This window comes from Mus caroli, chromosome 18 (genome assembly GCF_900094665.2).
Source record: "Mus caroli chromosome 18, CAROLI_EIJ_v1.1, whole genome shotgun sequence".
Lineage (NCBI taxonomy): Eukaryota > Metazoa > Chordata > Mammalia > Rodentia > Muridae > Mus > Mus caroli.
In genome coordinates this window covers 51,887,876-51,904,322 of record NC_034587.1, presented here as the reverse complement: position 1 = coordinate 51,904,322, position 16,447 = coordinate 51,887,876, and the positions used below count along the sequence as shown (strand labels likewise).

At 40.6% G+C, this 16,447-nt stretch overlaps 1 long non-coding RNA gene across 1 annotated transcript in view; it reads right to left on the bottom strand.

The window, feature by feature from the left end:
- Window positions 1-16,184, bottom strand: part of LOC110285197 — a 32,937-nt gene extending 16,753 nt beyond the window's left edge. Inside the window, exons 1-3 of the long non-coding RNA XR_002377031.1 lie at window positions 15,963-16,184; window positions 14,071-14,132; window positions 12,651-12,714 (exon numbers count right to left, since the gene is read on the bottom strand). This is a non-coding gene — a long non-coding RNA (uncharacterized LOC110285197). The remainder of the gene's footprint in view (window positions 1-12,650; window positions 12,715-14,070; window positions 14,133-15,962) is intronic.
- Window positions 16,185-16,447: the final 263 nt, after the last annotated feature.

Genomic DNA, 16,447 nt, shown 5'->3' with positions numbered 1-16,447 from the left:
AGGGAAGGGAAGGGAAGGGAAGGGAAGGGAAGGGAAGGGAAGGGAAGGGAAGGAAAGGAAAGGAAAGGAAAAGGCAGGGCAGGGCTTATTTGGCATTATGTTCCAATCACATCATTGAGAAAGCCAAGGTAAAAACTCAGGATAAGACAACTGAAGCAGAGGCTACCAAGAAATGCTGCTTATTGGCCTATCCCCCTGGCTTGCCCAGGTTGCTTGGTTTGCTTTTTTATTTACACCAAGTCCACCTGTCCAGGAATGGCACCACCCACAATGATCTGAATACTCCCATGACCAACTATCAGTCGGAGAAACGCCCCACAGCCTTGCCTACAAGACAATCTGATGGAAGCATTTTCTCTTCTGAGATTCTGTCTTCCCAGATGACTCTAGTAAACATCAGGTTGACAAAATAAAGCAACAAAGAGAAAGAGATGTAGTCTCTCTTTTCACTGCAGGCTAGGGACATAATTCAACCTGACCAGGACTTCACATTGTGAAAGGACATACACATTTGCTTCCAGTAATGTCTGCAAATAATATAGTCACAGGAATGTATTGATAAGATTGCAACCTTTTTCTAAAGGTCAGGTGTACTGAGCTATGATTTGCATAGTAGTGATTCACTTTTCCAAAGTGTAACATCAAATGAAACCTGGCAACAAATGAGTACTACCATCACAGAACTATAAGCTCGCCTTGTATAACTGACTATACTGCCTTGGGTCGTGGAAGACCATTTTAAGCATTTAACCATTTACTATTTTGCAAAGACAAGCTTTAAATTTGTCAGTCTAAGACTCTAAATATTTGTTAATGTTTCTATGCCTATCTTAGCCATATTTCATCTTTTAAACCATATCATGAAATAAGCCAGAGCGTTCTGGTTTCTTATACGAAGAGTTCCTATCACAATTATGTAGAATTCATCCAGAGCTTTATTTTTAAAAAGAAAAAAAGAAAAGGAGAGGAAAAAACAAAAAAGGACAGGTGCATGCATGATACATTTTCTTTATTAATAATTTAGTGTATTATTAATAATTACCTTATGATAACCATGCTCTTCCTTCAATATCCCCCAACATAAGTGTGGCAAGAAGTTAAATTCAGTGATGTACTACTAGTAGGTCTGGACATTCTAATGTAAAGACAATGGGAGCGGCCTATCAACAGCCCCTCCTTCACCTCATTCCTACTTTATGTTGCTGGACAATAAGAGTTACTGAGGTGTTTTTGTTTTTGTTTTTGTTTTTGTTTTTGTTTTTGTTTTGGCCCACTGAATGTTTACATCATAGTGATAGTCTACCTTAAAGAAACTGGTCCTAACATAGGAAGAAAGAATCAGTCGCTGGAATGAATATCCAGGCAGGATCCCACAAAAGCACTCAACAAAGACTTGCACCAATGACAGCAGAGAAAGGTCCATCCATTCAGGGAGTATTTCCCCAGGTCAGTTCTCCACTCACTCAGTGTGAATTGGTGCTGCACACTTCATTTCCCATATAGTCATTTTCCCATGACTATATATACTCATCTTTGAGATGAGTACACATGAGTATATGCCATTTACCATATGTTTATATATATATATATATATATATATATATATATATACATACATACACACACACACACACACACACACACACACACACACACACACACACACATGAGTATAGAACAAATACTTCCCAGGGGCTTGCTGGAAGAACTCAGTAAGGGAGAACTCAGTAAGCAACCTCTTTATAAGCAGATTCCCTAGCTACAAAAAGGTGTTTGATTATTTCATTCCTTCTATCCCCTCTTTTCTTAAAAATAAGTTTCAAAGCCCTTTGTAGCTATTAATATCCACATTTACCTCAAATGAACTTCGTGAGATCATGAACTATGCTGACCATTCACAAGAGTATGGGAACACTCTAGAAGTATAGAAGTATAGCTCACTCTTCAAGGATCTACTGTCTCATGGTTTCTTATCTCAAGTAAATAAAAGCTTTTGTGCCAAATTCTCCCACGTGAGTAATGGAACGGCTTGTCTTCCATCTAAAGCAAACCAGAAATTACTTAACTAAAGGTGGGAACTGTATGAATCATAAACTGCTTCCTCAGATAGCAGCTATTGTGTGAGTCTGTGTACACATTTGACCATTTTTATTCTGGTGCCTTTTGACAGTCCCTTAAATAGACTTAAGAGAACAAGATTTGACTAAAGCCTTCAAAAATTCATCACTAAATATTTGTTAACCTTGCTCCCTGAGATGGCTGAAATGCTAAGATAATGTCCCTCAAATGGAGATGAATTACAGTCTTTCAAAAGATTATCACGGTCTTAATCAGGTTTGCTCCAGCAGCTGAACAGCCTGTGACCTTGTTAGCTACACAATACACAGAATTGATACTCTCTGGTCCTGAGGTGTAGTGGAGGGGGTGGGGAGGGACTTTAATCTACCTGCTTTCTGCTTCTGCATATGGAAGCAGATTTCCTTTAGGCAATTCTTCCATAGGTAGTAGGGAAGGACTCTCGTTCTTTATCAAGTTTGTTGGTGGTGGTGGTGGTTAAATGATAGGGATTTAACCAAGACCTATATACATATGCTACCACCAAGTAGTATCCTCAGCCCTTGGCATAATTTAAAGGAATGTATAAAACAAGTTGGGACATGTATAATAAATTTTTAAGAGTGTTTTTCATGACCTAATTTCAGAATTACAGAAAAGCTGAAAAAGTCACACTCACATAAAGACTTGTTCAGATTCCCCAAGTATTAATGTTTCATAGATAAAAATTTTAGTTATAATTACCTTGGTGGAGGAACTGGAGGCACATAGAACAGTGGTAGAGAGATCTCCTACTGTGTGCAAAGCCCTGGATTCAATCCCCAACTCCACTTAACAATAAGAATGAGAAGGATTCCAAAGAATATTAAAGAGAGCACATTATTACTCTCTTTGAAAGATATCAACAACTTTATAAAGTGTAGATATGACACTAACTACATATTAGCGGATTCTAGCATCTGGTCCAGTTTTTGAAAAATATGATTATGACATCCCAAAAAAGCTAAAAGTGCATTTATCTCAGATGTGATGTTGCAAGAGACTGGGAATATGAACATTGAGTGTTACAGAATGCCAGCACACCAGTGGTTGTGCCATGGTGCCAACTTTCAACAGAAGGGATTGAGAGCCTGAACAGTATTAATTATTAAATGTTAACATTTAATCTTAGATCCTTATTATCTGTGCCAAGAGAAAACATCTGTGGATGCTTAGGACGGGCAGACCCAGAGCATCCACACAGACTCTTATTAGGCTTTCACAAAGCTTCCCAGCGAAGAAGGCGATTTGGGAAGCTAGGTAGTAACTCTTCCATTTTCTCTAAGAACTCAGCAAGTAACTATGTGTGAGCCACAGAAAGCAACTTCAGGGCCGACCTCACAGGTCCGAGTAGAGAAGGAGAGAGGCTGCCTTGCCACTTCAGCCTGGCACACATGAGCTTTGTGTCCGTGAAGGGCACTCAGTATCACTGCACAGCACTCCAGGGGAGGCCACCATCCCTGGGACAATAGCCATTCATTCTGCCCCTGACATCTTGGCCTCTCTGTTGAACTGTTCCTTTGTAAATGCTCCTGACATTTTGTTTCTCTGGCTCATAAACATTCTGCCAAGATTATGTTGGAAAATGAGTAAGAAAGAAAAGAAAAAAATCTTCCCCATTTTTCAAGTGTTAAATCTCCTGTAATGAACATAAGTCAGTGCCAATTTCTAAACACTGAGGACTTTTCAAGACTCTGAAAATTCCTCCACTTACTTGATGGGAGAAAAAAAAATGTCAGAGCTGAGTTATAGATGTGAAAGCATGGGACAGGGAAGACCTCTCATTATGAAATCAGAGTTTTAATTAATATTCTATTCTCTCTCTCTTGGCAAGCAATGGTAAAGAAGAGGGAAATACATTTTTTTCTTTCAGCTCATAAGTGTCTCGGTGTGTATGTGTATTTCCTCGTGTGCTTTTTTGAAAAAGGTCTTTTTAAGGTAACTAAAGACTTGAAAAGTCAGCAATATTATTTATTACTTTTGAGTGACAGTCAAAGTTGTATATTTTGTGGGGAATAATGTAGAGGTTGATATATAGATATAAGATGGTGTGGTCAAATCAACCTAATTAGCATACCCAATAAGCTCAATGACCTATTCTTTCTTTTAATTAGACTTGTGGAATCCACTCTTCTTTTGAAATGCACAATGCAGAGCTATTGATTCAGCCATGTTTCAGGGCAAACCCCCTCCCCCAAGCTTACTTTACTGATCTAACAAACTTTGTACCCTTGGCCAACAGCATCCCATTTCCTTTCTCTTTGTCCAGCCTCTATAACTATGTTTCTAGTCCAGACTTCTGAGGCATGAGTCCGTAAGTGCTAGATGCCAGCATCATCAGCAGGTGTTTATTGTTTTAGACTGAAAAGTGTCACCCATTTTAACAATGGGCACCGCACTCTAGGACCTTGGCATTCTGTGACAAAAGACTACAAAAGGCTGCAGTGTACCAAGAACAGGGAATTTGTGGGGAGGCCAAAGAAAACACATCTCATAGAGAAGACAAGGTCAACTTTTAAATTTAGATTTAATTCACCATTGTAAATCTGATTTCCCTGTTATCAGATTTCTGGCCCATGCTTTTCATTAGCTGTCGGGTAGATGCATCACCCCTTCCTCCATTTCTGACCTTCTTTTGATCTCTTCTTTGGATATTTGATTCAGTGCTCTCTTTCCTCATTTGGGCAATACTTTAAAAATGAAAAACTTTTAGCAGAATAGTTAGAAAATTTCACTGGCTCCTATATAGTATGTTTATAACATTTATAAATCCATCACTAAGACTTAAACATTTAAAGCTTATTTGCAGGTAAAGGCAAACAGCCAAAAAAAAGTAATTCATGATCTTTATTTATGCCCTTCTTACATGCTTCTGAGCACCCAAGAATCTGGTGCTCACTAGGTCAACTAGACGTCTTGTCCTGTCTCTGAACTCTTGAAACCTTCCCATCTCATTGCCCCATTGGTGTCTCTGTCATTCATTCATAAGTTAACCTGTTTTAATAAGTCAGTGCTGTAAAGAGAACCCAAGACCATACAGCACTTATAAAACACATTTCATTGGGGCTGGCTAAGAGTTCAGAGGATTAGTTCATTATCATCATGGTAGGAAGCATGGTGTCACAGAGACAGACATAGTGGCTGGAGAAGAAGCTGAGAGTTCTACATCTGGGTTCTCAGGAAGTAGGAAGTGAGTCACCGGCTTGGCTTGAACATCTGAGACCTCAATGCCTGACCCTGGTGACACACTTCTTCCAACAAGGTCACACATCCTAAGAGTGTCACTCACTCTCTGTGAACCTAAATGAAAAGCCATTTTCTTTTGAGCAACCACAACGTGGAGAACACATTTCTCCTGTTTTATTACCCTGGATGAAAATGCTCATTGGCTGTTTTTCAGTTCTGCACTGCCAAACTTGCTAAGTGGAAAGCTCCAACTAGAGCCACATTAATTAACATTTTCTCCCACTCTCTTTTCCATGGATATTTTAAGTCTTAGGACTCTATGCAAAGACCAGAACTTTGAATCCTCAAGGGCCATTTCTGAACTTGTGGAAAGGAGGAATTGGTAGCACTTAACCATGTGGCCTACATAGACATATGCAGACTATCTCTGTCTTCTGTAGAGGACTGAGTAGCATCCTCTGAAAATCACCGTCTATCATAAACCTTATAATGCTGTGTTGTAGGGATAATTTTGTTTTTTTAAAAAACGAAAGAAAAGAAATACTATATTGTAAGAATATGTTTTCATTTTAACCCCAGGTATGAGATCTGGGACTGTTTCAGCCCACATCAGCTGACTATGATTTATCTAGTACTCTTGGAGAGGCATGATTTTGCCAGCTGCAGTTAGTTTCTGAGGTTGTTTGATATTTGGAATTCTGGGGACTTTTCAGAGGATATATAAATGTTAGTGTTCAGAGAAGTGGTGGTAGTAGTGGTGGTGGGCTGTTGGTGCTGCTGATGGCTGTGGGTCTTAGTTTGTTAAACAGTCATGTACAGAGAAAGAAGAACAAGAATAAATTAGATATCCTGACAGTGAAGACCAAACTTGCCCCAAGGAACTCAATTGCCCTAATCAACAAGAAGTAGTCTAATGATAATGTTGGCCCCTTTCCCTTCTATCCCCCTTTCTCTCTTATCTCGTGCTGGGGTCGGGGGTGTGGTAAGAAAAGGGTAGAGAGGGTGGAAGAAAGAAGAATCCATGAAATAGCCAAAATCTGGCTATATTATCTAATTTATAGAAAGACTCACATGTTATAATTAAGAAACTACTGTGAGATCTTACTAGATTCGAGTTGATATGGATCTAGTGAATATTCTTGGAGAAAAAGAAGTGAACATAAAGATTCACAGGGAAGACTTTGTGAAGAAAAACACTGTGCTCTGAGCCAGGCTGCCACAAGCCAAGGTGTGAACACCAAGTGTCTCCACTAGTCAAAAGAGGCAGCCAGCTTCTCCCTTGTGTCCTTGCAAGGAGTCTGACCCTAATGTCATTTTGAATTTTGATTTTTTGCCTCCCACAGAACTATGACACACTCACAGTTGTTTTCTAGAGTCAATGCATGAGAAGGAACCAGTGCACTACCAACTTCTAGGCTCTACTTCCTCACAAGAGGAAGCACAACTTAACTTCTCTACACATCATTATGACACTTGTCAATATGAAAATCAGAGGAAATGGTTATCCACTGCCCTGCACTGCAGGATTTCTGTGCTGAACAAATTAATTCATAAGCCTGAAAAATCTGACATACAAGCAATATCAAATAAATGTGGGTATCTATTTCTTTCCCTCCTTTCCCCCAACGTATATGAAAGAGAACCACAATAACTTGGATAGTTCTTTCCTTTGAGGCTGTCTCATGTAGTCCAGTCTGGTCTCAAACTCTGCAGTCAGAAATGACCTTGAACTTTTATCCTCCTCGCTTTGCCTTCTGAATGCTGGAATTACAGGCATATGCCACCACTCCCAGTTTATGTAGTACCGCTCAGATAACCCAGGGCCTCATGCATGGTAGGCAAGCACTCTACCAATTGAGCTACACCACCAGCCCACGCAAATAGTTATATCAATAACAAGAATGGCCTGTTGCATGTACCAGTTCTAAAGACTAGGACTGTACTTTTGGATTGGGTCAACTGGAATTTATGAAGCTGTTGTCCTGTAAATATAATTTTCAGAAGTATAGATGTTGGCAATATTAAGACAAAGCAGGGTAGTTCCTTATACCCTCTATTAGTCATGACCACTATCCCTCAAGATCCCCATGCCAAAATCTGGGTCAGAAGCCTGTCTGTGTCTTCCAGCCTCACGATCTGGTTCCCAGGTGTACCTTGCATTTCTGGATTGTAGTTCATTCCAAATGTAGTCAAGTTGACACCCAGGAATAGCCATCACATACCCCAAACTTGACGTGTCATGGAGTACTACTGATGTGTTTTACTTGGCATTGTGACACTTTCAGAAAGAGTAGGGAAGGATTATTTGGGAGAAAAACAAAGATATACCAAGTACCAAAACTAGATTGTGGGTAATTGTGAACAATCTAATACATTTCCAAGATCTACAACACTGGAAGCTATAACCAAGGCCACAATCTGACACACTGATCACAAAGACCATCGAATATGGTCGGGGAATCAAACCAGGGAAATTGTGATAGGAAGCAGCTATTTATTCAGTGTTCTGTTTACTACAGGCCTAGGGATGGGAGGCAGGTGGACATTATCATTGCCCTCCCAAGAGGATCTATGGAGAGATTGAAACCATAAACCCTAAAAGTCATCTTGCGTGCGCCCAACTCGCCAGCAAGAATGATGCTGCAACAGGATCCTTCCGCATACGTTTATTGGGAGAGCTTGATTGCAGAGGCGAAGTGACCCCAAGCCCAGAACTGGTGCTGCTTATATAGGCCTAGGAGAGGCGTGTCTCACACCCGGATTGGTTGTGCTTGGGTTATGCTTACCACCTCATTTGCATGCCTACATCTGATTGGTTAACTTGTCTCTCATCTGATTGGTTAACTTGTCTCTCATCTGATTGGTTAACTTGTCTCTCATCTGATTGGTTAACTTGTCTCTCATCTGATTGATTAACTTGTCTCTCATCTGATTGGTTAATTTTGGTTAATTCTCAAAACCTCATCTTGGCAAAAAAAACTTTACTGCCTATGTATGTGTGGTGGCCAGCAGAAGCCAGCACCACCCTGCAAGGGCACATGTGGCTTCCCACAAAGTCAGAAGCTGTGAAGGCCACTAGCTGCTTGCCATGGTCACCACCTAACAGGACTGCAAAAGTCCTAAGAAATTACCAGGAGTGCAAACATAGGGTTAAGTATGGCTCTGCTGGCTTTGGCTCTTTTATAGATATGAAGGGCCTTAAGAAAAAGCTTTGGATGTATCAACTCTAATAAAGATAAATTAGTAAGTAAACAAACAAAGCCCTTCGTTACAGCTTTTTGTAAGAGCTAACTGGTTGCATATGAAAGAACTCTGAGACAGAAGACAGAAGAAATTGATTCCTTCTTTTGAGTTCCTATAAACTGGGCTTCCCAAGATAGAGGAGGAGGAGAAGAAGAAGGAGGAGGAGGAGGAGGAGGGAGAGGAGGAGGGGGACGAGGAGGAGGAGGAAGAAAGAAGAAGAGAGGGAGAAGAACAACAAGAAGAACAAGAACAAGCTTTTTCTCATTCTATTAGCATCAATATTCAAAAGTCTTTTAGTTCTCTAGAAATGGAAAAAAGGCTGCATTGCCTACAAACAGCTGGATTTTCAGAATTAGTGACTGTACAAAGCTTCCTGTCTTTTTGTCATACACACACATCGGTGCTTCTGAATGCCAGTTTGCTACCAATCAAGAGTAGAGCAGAGAAATAATTTTTTTAATGGCAAATTAATAGGTACTAAGTTTTCGGAGGGTAGTAAAGCTTTAAAAAATAGAATAAAGAATGGCAAGGTCAAGAAGCTAATAAAAGATACCTAAAATTACCGGATGAATTAAGATCTTGAATGAGAGGTTTAGACTTAAAGAAGATGGATTATCTAGGTAGACTTCAGTTGCAAGAAATAGAAAATTCAGCTCCCAATTGCTCAGAGAGTAGATTTATTGGCTCATATATCAGGAAGCTCAGACGGAGGACGACAGCATTGTTGGATGCTGAGCACAATACATTCACATGAGACTCAGTTCTTTCACTTGTAGGTGACTGTTAGCTCAGGACAAAGGTTTTTTTTTCCACATGAGTCACAGGACAGCCATAATGGTCCTTGTCACCATGGTGCTTGTAGTCCATATTTGGTGGGAGGAGAGAGTCGGTTGGCAATGCAGGAGTCAGCCTCCCTTGAAGTACTCAGACTGTGGTAGATCCCTCATAACTGATGTGAATTAGGCTTTTTTACATAGAAGTGTAAATGGATCCAGAATAAACTATTGAGCTTTTTACACTCAGGAGTGTTAGAAACATAAGCTTTACTGATTTCGTAGTGTTCAAGCCCTGCTTTCTCAGATGTGGGGCAGCTGAGTAATGAAATCCAATCTAGATAGTTCCCTCAAGTTCCAGGTTGTAAGTTTATTTTGTTGTTGTTAAACTATTTTGTCTTACCTATATCTCACTATAGGAGTTCCAGTGAGATTAGACATCAGGAGACCTTTGTAAACTAAAAAGCCCCACATTGCAAATGTGTTGCTGATGCATCTACCATCACGGCTCAACCTCTTTACCTGCCCTGCTGTTATGTATTGGCTGATTTTATGTGTCATCTTGACACAAGTCAGAGTCATCATTAAGGAAGGAGCCTCAGCTGAGAAAATGCCTCCATGAGATCCATCTGTAAGGCATTTTTTTTCAATTAGTGATCAACAGGGAAGAACCCAGCTAAAGGTAGGTGGTGCCATTCCTGGATTGGTAGTGCTGAGTTCTATAAGAAAGCAGGCTGAACAAGCCAGGAAGAACAAGAAAGTAAGCAGCAGCTCTTCATGGCCTCTGCATCAGCTCCTGCCTCCAGGTTCCTGCCCTGTTTGAGCTCCTGTCCTGATTTCCTTTGATGTTGAGCAGCAATATGGACATATGAATGAAATAAACCCTTCCACCCCCAACTTGCTGTTTGGTCATGGTGCTTCACTGAAGTCATAAAAACTCTAAGACTCATTAGAACTCTTCTATTACCCTACAGTTGTGCAAAAGTCATCTTAACACATACCTTCTTTTGAATGATTGAAAATTCCATGCAATTTACTGATGACGGTATACAATTCAGTATGACATTTAGCTGGTTCCTGCTCCTCCTGACTGAATAGCTAGCCAGGAGCTGAGATCAGCAGCAAATGCTCAGTGACTGGAATACTGCCTTCTGTCTCCAAAGGCAGCTGAGCATTTTCTGTAGAAAGCTTTTCCTTTTTATCAACCAGACACTGGTAGAGGCCCTGGTGTAACTCACTGGCAAGGTGTCTCTGCTTGTCATTTTCTGGTACAGAGCTCTTAAGGATAGTGACCGGAGTGGCACTATGTTGTGGACATAGTGACTATGCATCATGGGGGAAGGGAAGCACTTTGAAAAAGCCTCTTTGAAGACATCAGAGGCCATGTTCTTCCTTAACTTCATAACCCGAATGGTCAGCAAGTTAAAGAAGTTACAAAGTCAAAAATGTCTCCCATTGAGATGGTAGATATTATTTTCAGAAGGGGATAACCCGTGATCTGTATTTCACAGCTGGTTGTGATCTGAAGGAACCACAACGGAAATTCAGGCCAACCTAACAGTCATTTCACAAGAAGGAAGCCGACCGACCGACCATGTGTCAGCAGAGCGGTGTTATTGTGCTGCACACAGACAGGATGCATTTGAAACTGCATGGAACTCACCTGACAGATTCCTTCATGTGTCAGATAGACAGAGAAAGTTCCCCCTGTAAGCCCCGAGGAATAGTGATAATGTAGTTATATGATTATGTAGAATTTTGCTGTAGTTGTTTTTGACCAGCATTCCTGGCTCATTCTCCCTCAGCAAGGCAGGCCATATTGGTGAAATCTTCTCTTCTCCAGGCCATGTTATCAAAGCTCAAATCTCCCCCCACCTTTCTATCTTGGAGTTCCTGCCTGGCTGCCTAGGAGTTGGCCACAAATCCTTAATGATAAGATCCTTCTCTCCATGGGTCTTGGCTCAAGCTCAGAAGGAAGGAATGCTATACAGGGCCTACAAGAATCTGGACAGAAAGGTCCTTCTGAGCTTCTCATTTAGGCCTATCTGCATTAGATCATAGCCCTTTCAATCAGCTTCATTTCAGCCTGGTCATCTATGCTTTGGTGAAGGCTATGAAATAAGGACCCAAAAATACAGAGCTTGAGAACCTTTGAGGAGCTGAAATCTGGTATAATGATGAGGTAGGCCTGAAGGAGAGAGACTTGCTATAGCCTCTCTCCTCTTTCCTCAGCCTGTATAGCTCTTTATGAGAACTTTCTGGGCTCAATAGTAAACTGGTACATGTCTTTCACTCCATTCTTTGAACTGCTGTTTGAGGGGATTATGGGATATCTCACAGATGGCCAGCCAGATATATAGATAAAAACAATTATGGCTGATGCCTCAACCTAAGGAGCAGTTTGTTCGATGGGGTTCTGAGGATGTGTTCAGGTGCCCAGTGTCAGAACTTTGATTGCATTAGGGGATGCCCCACAGGTATCTGCTGCCACAGATACTTGCTTGATGGCAGAAAGAAATCCTCCTACCCTCTGATACCACACAAGTGATTTCTGAGCTGAATACACCCATAAATACTGGCACAAGGTAACCCTACTAGGTAGTAAAACCATGCCATAGCTATTTCCTAATAACATTTATTTGGGATTCCTCAGGGAGGAAAAAGTCTTTCTTTTTTTTTTCTTGGTTTCCTAGCAACTACTGGTCCCCCACCCCCACCCCAGCCCCAGCCCAGGCTACCTAGTATGCCTTGCCTAGGATCTATGTTGCCTCTTCCAGTCTCCAAATTACATAGTCCAGAACTTGTCCTCTCAATCAATCTGTTTATAAGAAAGTCATTGTGTTGCGATGTCATTGGAGGAAGCCTCAGCAAACTGTATATTTCATCACAAATCCTAGCCCCTTGAAACCAGGGATTCTCAAGTTGCTGGCCAATTGCTGAGGAAACAAACCCAGTATCTACTTATTGGCACTTTGTGGTTGACGTAGCACGCTCAATCCCTTTTTCTACTATCAACAGCTTTTGGATTATTTCAGGATGCAAAATCATTAGTATTCTTAATTTAAAGAGGAAACCTTTGGACAATAGTCTGTGGCTATAGATCAATAATAAAGATTTACTCTGAATTATGATGTTTTTACCTGACTCTGAAATTGGATCTCTCCTCATCTTTTGTCTTTAAGCTTTTAAATTTGACTTAGCGTCTGACTGTGTCAGGTTCCTGTGGTGAATTGATAATGAAATTAGAAGAGACAGGGTCCATTGACTCAGAAGACCTGTGCCATTAGTTAAGTCTTTCCTCTGTTTCTGCAGTTGGCCTGACACCTGCTTAGTCACCATGGCTTAGCCACTTACCTGTGAAAGGGACACTTAGGAGAGCAGGACTCAGGGTGGAGATTAGGAGATAAATAGGAATCTTCTGCTTTAAAAAAAAAGACAAAGGTGAAAAATCAATATTTCCATTACCATTTAAAAGCAGACTTTTCAAAGAACACTTATTTGTTTAGCTGACAATCATGTACCAAGAAGACCAGTTTCTTTAAAGACCAAAAATTCCATGACAACCAGTATGGTAACACACATCTTTCTCTCCACATTTTGCTTAGAAATCTCATCAATAGAACTCAGAGTTAAAAGAAACATGCATAAATCTGACCCCCCCCAAATATATTCACATAAAGGTTACTCTTTTCAAGAAAGAAAATACAATAAAATCTTATTGATATATACCAAAGTTATTAGTAACTTATCAACCCAAGAAGCTCATCTCTTGAAGTTTGCTATAACGAGCATAAATTTGAACATTTCACACACACACAGAGAGAGAGAGAGACAGAGAGAGAGAGAGAGACCGTTTCTGTATTACCCTGACTGTCCTGAAACTCACCACACTGTAGACCATCTGTCTTTACCTCCAGAGTGCTGAGAATACAGATGTGTTTGACCACAGCTCAGCATGAATATCTCATTTATAAGTATAAGACCCTCCAGTTTGCTTTTCTGTTGCTGTGATAAATGCCATGACAAAAGCAACATGGGGAGGAGAGGTTCATTGCATCTTACAATTTACATTCCACCATCAAGGGACGTTAAGGCAGGAACCAGGAACGGAAAGGGAAGCAGAGACAATGGAAGGATGTTGTCCACTGGCTGGCTTTCAGACTTCTCTTCAGTTTAGCTACTTTTCTTAACACATCCTAGGACCACATGTCCAGGGCTGACCTTGCTCACAGAGAGCTAGGACATGTTCCATCAAGTAGCAATCAAGCTCTTGCCCCATAGACGTTGTTTCCAGACCACTCTGATAGAGGCAATTTCTCAGTTGAGGTTCCCTCTTCCCAGGAATGTCTAGATTTGAGTTTATAAAGTAGACAGATGAAATGCCTGTATCTCGCTTTTTTTACTTTTTATACATATTATTTTTATTTCACATGTGTTTTGCCTACACAAATGTGAGCACAGAGGCCAGAAGAAGGCATTGGAACGAGGTTTATGAATGGTTATGAGCCATCCTATGGGTACCAGGAATCAACTAGGTCCTCTGTAACAGAACCAAGTGTTCTGAAGCACTAAGCTATTTCTTCAGCTCCAGTAATTATATAGCCCTAAGACTTCTCCTGGCATTGTAATGTTGAGAAGCCAATTCATGTAGTGCTCAATTTTCTCCTATGTTCCCACAGTGTTAACAATAAGACATGGTAAGTTTGCATAAGAGCTTAGCACAGAGCCTGGCTTCCATCACAGTCTCCATTCATAACATCTGTCACATACTCACCTTGCTCTTCCTTGTTTGCAAGTTCTCCCATCTTAGTCCTTTGTGCCATCAAGGGAATGCCTCTGGGTAAAGGAGAACACAAAAGAGGGATGTTGGCATCAATCACTGGAGTAAGAGTGACATGTAGCCTTCACCCCAATATCAGGAAATTGGGTACCTTTCCTGGGACCACTTGGTCCACTGGCATTTCTTGCTAGTGCCTATGCAATCAGAACAACGGTCTGCGTGACCATCTCTAAGAAGTACAGGATTTGGGATCTCTCTGGTCTCTGAAACCAGAAGTCCAGGAACAACTAAAGAAATGAAGCTTGTTAGCTTAGGCATGTTTATTTTGAACTTGATACAAATCTTCAAGGAAGGACAACTGTAGAATAAAGGAAGGCTAATCTTAGAAGATGGAAGAATGTCATGAAATTCAAATGAGAAGACAGGGGTATTGAGCTTTAGTGCCCACACATCCCACAGTATGGAAAAGTAAAATTTGAAAGTTCAAAGATAATATGTTTGGTCCTAGTCCCAGGTCCAGAGGTTTTTTTTAGTTGTTTTGTTTGTTTTGTTTTATTTTTAAGAATCAGAAGAGGCCCAAAAGGAGGAGAAAATTAAATTCTAACGATACAATAAAAGTTATTAGAGATGGAAGGAAAACTAGAGAAATCAATACGGTTGCTTAGGGAACTCTCTTTGAGCTCAGCCTTTTAAAAACATGCTTAGGAGCTCAAAGAACCTGCAGCCAAGAACAAAGCAATTCAATAACCCACCCCTAGAAGAGTGGTGCTGTCAAGAAATAAAGTTTTGCTCACCATCATGGCTGCCTAAACATGACCTGCACTCGGATGACACCAATAGACATGCTAACACAGGAGGAAGAAAACTCATAAACTTCAGCCCTAAACAAAGATGGACAGGCAACTAAGGAATCCTGAGAAAGGGAGAAATTGTCACAGATCGGTTCGCCAATACCAAATGATCAGCCCTGAAAAATATATATACCATTATTATTTTTCCAACAGAGCAGATCATATATTTTATATTTAGCATGCATGCACACGAATAACAATAATTAAAAAAAAATAAGCCAAAAGGTGCATGGGAGAGTTTGAAGGATGGAAAGAGAAAGAAAAATGATATAATCACATTATACTCTCAAAGAAAGTATATTAACAACAACAAAACAAAGCAAGCTGAACAAGGTATAGGAAACAAGCCAGTAACCAGCATTCCTCCATGGCTTCTGCTTCAGTTCCTACCTCTAGGTTCTTGCTCCACAATCCTGCCCCAACATTCTTTTATAATAGACTGTGATTGGGACGTGTAAGCTGAAATAACCCCACCCCATCCCATACCCCCTACAAAGAATAATGGTGTTTTGTTGTTGTTTTGATTGGGTTTTATGTGTGTTGTTTGTTTGTTTGTTTGTTTGTTTTTAAAACTAAATGTGACAATATGTGCCTCTGCTTGAGAAGTAGAGACAGAACTTGTTCAGGATTATCTTTGACTAAACAGTGAGTTAAAACTGGGCTTCATAAGATCTAATCTGAAAACAAGCAAACAAACGAAAACTAAAAAACTAATGAAGTGAAAATTAAAGCGGGGTGGGGGGTGGAGGGTAGGGGGTGAGGTCAGGTGGGGGGGGGNGGTTGAGGAGAGGCTGGGGAAACGGCTCAGCAACTAAGGACGCTTGCTCCTCTTCCTGAGGACCTGAGTTCAGTCCCCAGCATCCAAGTTAGGGAGCTCCAGAGGATCTGGTACCCGCTTCTGAACTGCATTGACATCTACACCCTTGAGACAAATACATAAATACATATATGAACACACTATTCCTCGTTAATAGTCAGTTCTGCTACAAAAAAAAAATAAGCATTAAAAAAAAAGTAGAATGCTTTACCTCTGACCTTGCTTCTGCTGTAGACTGACCTTGGACTGCAAACACAAGATGGACCTGGCAGCTGATGTCAGACGTGTTTTCTGGACCTCAGGGGGATTCCAAGTGGTTCTTCATGAGACAGTGCAGTTTGGCATTGTGAGAGCTTATGGAGACGGAAAACTCAAAACCAGAAACATTGACTACCATGATGCTGCATAGTCCAGGTAACGCAGGATGGAGGGAGGCCATGCTACAGGATACAGAATGGCGAGTAGTGAGTCACCAAGAGTTCACTGCAGAAACATAGGACATGCTGTCTGAGGGGTGTCTTGAAAAGAGTTCCAGAAGGATAAAGCCAGCAAGACAGATGGCCTTTAACCACTTTTACTTGTTTTTGCAATTCATTTTCCTATGGTTAACTCTAGTCTGAAAATGCTAAATGAAATTTTCCAAGAATAAACAACTCATGTATTATAAAGTTTATTACACCATATTGTTATAATTCTTCTATAT